Source organism: Zingiber officinale, chromosome 7B (genome assembly GCF_018446385.1).
Source record: "Zingiber officinale cultivar Zhangliang chromosome 7B, Zo_v1.1, whole genome shotgun sequence".
Classification (NCBI taxonomy): domain Eukaryota; kingdom Viridiplantae; phylum Streptophyta; class Magnoliopsida; order Zingiberales; family Zingiberaceae; genus Zingiber; species Zingiber officinale.
The window spans coordinates 5019755-5027430 of NC_055999.1; the positions used below are offsets into that span (position 1 = coordinate 5019755).

At 42.6% G+C, this 7676-nt stretch overlaps 1 long non-coding RNA gene across 1 annotated transcript; it reads left to right on the forward strand.

Annotated features, from left to right (window-relative positions):
* The first annotated feature begins 4965 nt into the window (after positions 1–4965).
* Positions 4966–7070, forward strand: LOC122005130. The gene is made up of 3 exons (XR_006118331.1): positions 4966–5356; positions 5442–5534; positions 5762–7070. It is a non-coding gene; the product is annotated as an uncharacterized LOC122005130 (long non-coding RNA).
* Positions 7071–7676: the final 606 nt, after the last annotated feature.

The window sequence follows — 7676 nt, forward strand, 5'->3', positions numbered from 1 at the left end:
ATTTAACCCAAAGATTATGATTAGAAATTTTTATTTTGAAATACATATCAAACTCATTTTTTAAAAACTCTGTTGAAGTTTGTGTTTGGATAAGAGTTTCTATTACATAGTTAGATACGAACTTACAAAAATTATTGAAGTTTTCGACGATTTTCAATTACGTGTCAATCTTCGAAAGCAAGGACCATTTTCATCAAAACTTATTTTTCCCTGATAATAGAATACATATGTAGTGTCTACCCAACATTTCATGATTTTTTGGATTAGTGTATAATTAGTTGTGCATTTCTGAAACTCGGCTCTGAAACTACTCATAACTGCAGCGTTATCAGAAATCTCAATCGATTGGTCAATCGATTGGGAAGCTCGCATTTCACCCACAGAGCGTCACTGAATCAATCACTGGATCGATTCAGCAAGTATCAATCGATCGATGGATCGATTGAGATGCATGCCCGAATCGCACAGAAACTTCGTTAATCGATTGGTCAATCGATTCACTTGCTCTCAATCGATCGGGCGATCGATTGGGGAATTCGAAATCCAACTTAAAACATTGTTGACCTAAATCTCCTCTCATTTCAAACCATCTCTCCTTCGACTCGTCCCGTGCCCTAATTTGGACGATTTCCTCGGCGATTCTCCCAACCTCGTCGACCATCTTCTCCAACGGTCTTCTCCGACACTGAGTGCTCTTCTCTTCCTCTCCTACTTCTGCTCTCCTCCTCTCAGTGAATGGGGCTCGTGGACCACTGTCTTCCTCGTCTCCTCATTGCAGAACTCACACGCTTGGATGTGGAATCCTAACCCTAAGTAACTCCTACACTTTTTCTTTACTTCCTCTCTAGACTTTGCTTCTATAATCTGAGTGTTGCTAATCTTGCTGTGTTTTTGGTGCATTTCATTCATGCATCATATTCACGACATTTTATTCTTTGCATTGTGTTGTCTGCGGTCTTGCGCATTTCATTTCATTCCTCATTGTTTAGGAAGAAACAAAAGGTCAGTGAGTCGGGTGAGGGTTCATCTCGGTTGCAATCTCACCCTCAACCTCCCACTGATCATCATTTTCTGAATGTTGCCTTGCAGCAAGCTTTTAACCGAAACACCTTCAAACTAATCCCTCCTCGATCCATTGATCATAAATTTTATCATGATTCCTTTTTTGAAGTGTTCTCCTTAATCGAACATTACCAGCTTTCCTCCATTGTCTACTGTAAAAGAAGTGTTAATGTCGGGCTTGTCTCCGAGTTCTATAATAACATGCATACATCCGATGGAGTTCTTTATCGTACTCGTGTCGCCAAGCGTAGGTTGGATTTTTCTTATCAAATCCTTCAACAGATTTTGGGGTGTCGAACGTCGATGAATGAGTTTGTGATTTACCCTACCTTACCTGATCTCCTGCCTCCACCATTCGAGCATATCACCATTGATTCCATGCATCAGAGTCTCTTTGGTCGTCCCCGTCTAGATGGTCCAAATATGTATATTATCACTTTCTCCTCCCTTGAATTATCTGCCCGAGACAATGCATTATTCAAAATCGTTATTAACTATCTTTCACCTATTGTCTCCCGTGCCTTAGCCCTCATCAGACCCTCTCACATGTTTTAGTTGTACGCCATGCGGCACTGCCTTGATGTCAACATTGCTTTGAACATCTTTCCCTACATCATCCATTTCACTTTGCCTGTGCAGCAAGCAGTTCATATGCCTTTTGGCAACATCATTACCGACTGGTTAAAGTCCATGTATATAGATGTATCCCAAGGAAAGCTAGAGCATATGACCGTCTCGTATTCCCGCATCTCTGCACGGTCCTTCACTAAGACTGGTATTGAGGCTAGGCCGGATGGCATATGATGGATTGACTAGCATGCCCTTGGTGAGGGACCGCAAGATCGACCTCCGGGGGGTAGGATAGGTGCCAGCTCCAGAGGCTGCTGATCCTGAGGCGGATATTGAGGCACCTGCTTCTCCTAGTCCTATTGTGGCTGCTCAAATTCAGACACTTGAGGAGACCGTGGACACTCGCTTTGAGAAGTTGTCCATGGCTATTACTGAGATACGTGCCGAGGTTTCCACTTTGCGGATGAGCGTTGATTCTCAGACCGAGCTAGTGCGATCTTGGATATCAGGTCACTCTCCTTAGCCTCCCCCTCCAGCAGGTGATGTGCCGCCTACTTTTGATGCTTCCAGAAGTCCTGCTGCTCCGGCTGATGCTGTTGATCCTCCTGAGAGTGACATGATTGAGTTTTCTGTTTCATTATGACTTCTAGTGCCCCCTTCCTGTATGGATAGTTTTTTTTTGTTTGACTCATAGTCTATGGTGTGCATCTTAGACACTATTTCGTGTGTTGTATCTATGATATGTCATCTTGATGGACATATATTTTGTGGCGCTAGTGTTTTTAATTTTGTTATCATAGTGTTTTGGTTTGCATGATATGTGGGGGCATACCCTATTGTCTTTTGGTTTAGGAGAGTACCCCTCGACTATATTGTTGGTGCGGTTAGCACTTACAGTCTAACTCAGATTTTGATGAATGACAAAGTATGTTAAGTTAGTTTTATTGTGATCTAACACTTTGACTAAGTGTGCAAGAGAAGCCCAGCTAGGTTGACGGGCCAACCGGATAGCTGGCACGAAGCCCAACTAGGTCGACGGGCCGACCACATAGTTGGCATGAAGTCCAGCCAAGTCGGCGGGCTGACCGGATGTCTGGCACGAAGTCCAGCTAGGTCGACCGACTGATCGGATAACTGGCACGAAGTCCAGACGAGTCGACGGGTTGACCGGACGTCTGGTAGATAAGTTAAGGTAAGTCACTGGAGGGGAGTGACTTGGTGAGGACGTGTTCCCAGTTAGGGAACTTATGCGTCGATCCAACTTAGATCCATTTCGGAAGTCTAAGTTGAGATCGTAACTAGATTCTGGTCTCGGTGAGACGGAATCTAATTATTACTCTGCTCTATTATATTTGTGCTAACTTTTGTTAAGCAGGGCAGTTTAACTTTTATTTTGCCTTGGACTAACATTTTCTTACAGGAAAGGGAATTTCTAGAAAATGGTGGTCCGGGCGCTCAGAAGGAAAAACTCTATCCCGTCGGAACGAGGAGCGCGCTGATTGGTCGAGCCTACGTCATGGTCCGGGCGCTCGGAAGGGATCCGGGTGCCCGGAGTACTTCTATAAAAGAAGGCCTCCACCAGAGCTGAAAAACACAATTGCTCGATTGTGCTCTGCTCCTGCGGTGCAAAGACGCTTCTTCGACAGCTTGCAGCTCAAGTTCTTTTTACTGTTGTCGGTATTTTCTTTTTTAATAGTTCCTATACTTACTATTGTAATCCTGTTTATGAACTATTAGTAATTGCCCAACAAAAGTACTCGACGAGTGCGGGCCTTGGAGTAGGAGTCGAAGAAGGCTCCGAACCAAGTAAACTGGTTTGTGTTAGCGTTGTGATTTTCATTTTTCCGCTGCATACTCGCTACAAATTTTTCGATCGTTATTCACTCCCCCCCCCCTCTCTAGCGACTTCCATGATCCAACAAGTAGTATCAGTGCAGGTACCGCTTTGATTTAGTGCAACCACCAATCAGAAAAGAGGGTGAAATTATTTTTCCTTTTTTTTCTCGGTTTTAAGTTTTACGATATAATCCAAACTGGTATCATTACCTTTTTGAAAAAAAAATTCGTAGCAATTAAGCTGAACTTGTGCAACACCAATTCAGTTTTATTTTATTTTTTTTATTTTAATCTCACACTACTAATCCAAGACCAAGTCTTAGGATTTTTTTGTTGTTTACTTGTGTTCAAGAATGTCTCAAATCGAAGGTTTCAGCACAGTTCGTCCACCTCTGTTTAACAATGACGACTTCCCCTACTAGAAAAAATAAATGGAGGTATACTTAAAGACCGACTTCGACCAGTGGTTCAATGTCACCCGTGGCTACAAGGCGCCTATCGACAACTTTGGAAATCCACTGGACCTGGAACAGTGGACTCCGGGCATGAAGAAAAAAGCCCAGACAAACTTCAAAGCACTCAACACACTGCAATGTGGGCTAACGAAGGAAGAGCTGAACCGAGTATGCCCGCACCAGAATGTGAAGAAACTATGGGACAAGTTCGTCGAACTTCACGAGGCAACCAGCGACGCCAAGGTAGCCAAACGAGACCTTCTTTTAAATAAATTATTTAATATTAAAATACAGGAAGGAGAATCCGCAAGTCAGCTCCACGCAAGGATCAAAGACATCCTCAACGGACTTTACACTATCGGCCACCAGATGGAGAATCACGATTTAATCAAGTACGCTCTAAACGCATTTCCTCGAAATACATTATGGGCATCCATCGTGGATGCTTACAAGATTTTGAAGAACTTTTCTAAGTTAAAGTTAGATGAACTGTTCTATGTGTAAAATATGACACTCAAATAATAATAAAATAATAATTTTATTTGAGGAATAACCTTAACAAAATTTTTAGGAATTTTTATGAATTTTTTGAGATTTAATCGGAGCTCGTATGACGTATGTTAAGGAGATGCATTTATATGCTTGGGAAAAGTCTGTTTGGGATACCCAAATATGGGAGTTGATTGAGTTAATAAAACCTAAGTTTCAATTAAAAACCTAGGTTTTTGTTTTTATTTTTGTTTCTTTTTCTTCTCCTTTTATCTTCTCCTCTCGATCCCCAAATCACGCTATTTCCTTCTCCTCTTCCCCGAGCTCCTCATCTTCCCCCAACCGACGCCGACCTCTTCCTCTTCTCCTCCCACGCGTACAAAGCCTCAAGCCCTCTCCTTTTCTCCCCGCGTCACCCCCCATCTCGCCTCTGCCCGATTTCCTCGGTCCTTCTCCATCGCGAGCACCAGTGTCTTCCCCGACCCGTCGTCGGCGTCAAACGATGGCTGGCCTCATGCCCTAGCCGTCCCTCTTCACCATCGGCTATTGGGGGGGGGGGGGGGGGGGTCACCGACTACCTCTCCTCATAGTCGTCTGCCCTAACTTCCACCCGATTTCCTTTTTCCTTCTCCTCTTTCGATCGCTGGATCTCATCACCTCTTCAGATCCAACGTGGATCGGGAGTCATCGGCCAAAGGCAGGGGGCCTAGATCTAGCCATCGATTCGCTCGATCGCCATCATCAGGCCTAGCGTTGTGTTGTGCCCTAGCGTCGACACGATTCCAACACTTTCTTCTTCAAGCCGTACCCTAGTGACATTTCCCCTGTCGCCACTGATCACTCATCGCCAATACCTGAGCGCACTTGACTACTGAAGCATACCGGCTGAGTTCTTCCCTTCGACTGGTTGACCTGATCTCTGGCACTTCCGACACAGATATACGGTAAGGTGATTGAATTAATCTTGATTGATCTATGCAGGATCTAGATACATATTTGATTTGGGGCATCTATTTGGGTGGTCAACAGCATCATCCAACTCCGGCCACTAATTTCCAGCAAGTATAGTTGTGTTTTGTGGAGCTGGAACCATAACAATATTAGCAAGAACTGTATATTGAGGTAAATGCATTGAATTAAGTATGAATTGGATTACATGGTTAAAGGATAGATTTATATTTGGGTGAGCTTAGGTTGATTTATGTATGGACTTAATCTAATTGAATAGTGGAACGATTAGGGTTAATGAAGCTAATTCTAGTTTATCAATGGATTAGATTTAGTTGGGGATTTGATTTAACTAATAAATTTATATGTAATTAGCTAAATCTGTATGTCATGTATTACAGAACTTTGATTCGTGATGAGCGTCTCGACGTGAGATCTATTTCAGATACGATCTCCATTTTTTAGGCGAGTACCTTTGACTTATCTCTTTTGATATTGTCATTTTCATATGCATAGTAGGTTATAGATAGTAGTAACAGTTATGTTTGCATCTGCTTTGGTATGTCACTACTTAGTACTTATAGTCTGCCTTTATTGTTATCTATTATGCATTCATGCTTATATACTCTTGATTGTTGCCATGTGTACTCTTGTTCATAGAAATAGTGGCATACATTGCTCTACTGTGAAATAGACTAGTTATTTGACATATCTGACTTTTGTACCTAGATTTATGATACCTAGATCATTGTATGGACTTATTTCCTTTTTGGTACATATTATATGGAGGTGTATACTGTCAGGATCTACATGATTAGTATCATGCACCATCTTGCATGACTGCATGCTAAGCGATTGTCGGCTTCATTATTGTTGAGCACATCACCAGTTACATGATCTGCACACACAACCACTCATAGGTTAGTGCTACATTAGGCAGGGTGTGTGCAGTTTACTCGGTTAGGGCTCCTTTGGTCCGCTCATGGATAGCGATGACTGCAGCATGTAAGGGGCAGAGATCCCTCCCCTTGACTATGATATAGGGAGATGAGAGCTTAGGCTCCCCCACTATATTTGGGGTAGGAGGATAGGTGTACTCCGACAGCATCCTATCCACTTGGTCACTCAGGAGTAGTGATGGTAGAGTATACAATTGTCATAGCCCTACCCACTCGGTCTCACCATTGTGTGTAAGATGGTTGACTAGCATCAGGGGTGATCATGTCATTTACATCATATACATGGATTGCATTTATTGCTTGTGATTGCTACATATTGGGTGCTGCATTTCTGTGGTTGCATATGATTGACATGCATACAGGAGACATGATGGGTTTGGTTTGACGACCTTTATATCTGGATAGGAGGCCCAAGTGAGTACAACTTCTTTGCTTGTTCAGTCTTCGCATTTCCTATTTTTGATCAGGAGACTGTACTACATGATTATTACTATTAGATATATCTTACTATGCATGTCAACTTGATACCCCGCTGAGTTATTGAACTCACACCGTTGTCTTATTTTCTTATTTCAGGTTAAGGTCGTCAGGAGGTTCCAGTTGCTAGTCCCATTGTCACAACAATTTTCGTTTTGGTCTTTTGGTTTCCTGTTTATTTGCTTAGAAGCTATGTTCTAGACTTGTATTGGTTTTGCACCCTGGATTTTGTATGGTTTTTCTTAAGGTATTGGACTGGTTAGACTTTCGACTTGCTCGGTGGGTTTTTATTTGGTATGTATTGTTAAGTGCTTGTCGGACAGCAGAAGAGGTAAGTTTGGATGTTTGTTTTCGATTTTTCGTATTGTGATGACAGCCGAAGGTCGTACTATATAAACTGCGTGGATGTTTGTTATTTTATTGTATATGTTCCGGCCGTGTTGGCCAAGGATTGAGGGGCCCTAAGGGCTTTGTAGATAAGTTTCAGATTGTCACCCGTACAGGGGAGATGCTGTCGAAATTTCCTTTGGCAGGAACTCCCCCGGGGCATGAAACTGTGAACTTGAGCTACACGAGCAAACTAACGCCAGAACCGAGAAGGGTATCGCTCTTTTTGCAGGTTTCTCCAAGGAAAAGACAAAGATCAAGTCTGAACCTGAAGATGAGTCTGACCAAGATTCAGAAGACGAAGAGTACCTAGTGAACTTGGTAAGAAAGATATTCACCAGGAGAAAGAATAACTTCAGCAGAAAAGACCTGCAGAAGATCAACTCCATAACTGAACCAAGAAACATGATCTACTTCAGATGCAACAAGCAGGGTCACTACAAGAATGATTGTCCAAAATTGAAGAATGATAAGTCAAAGACAACCAAGAAGA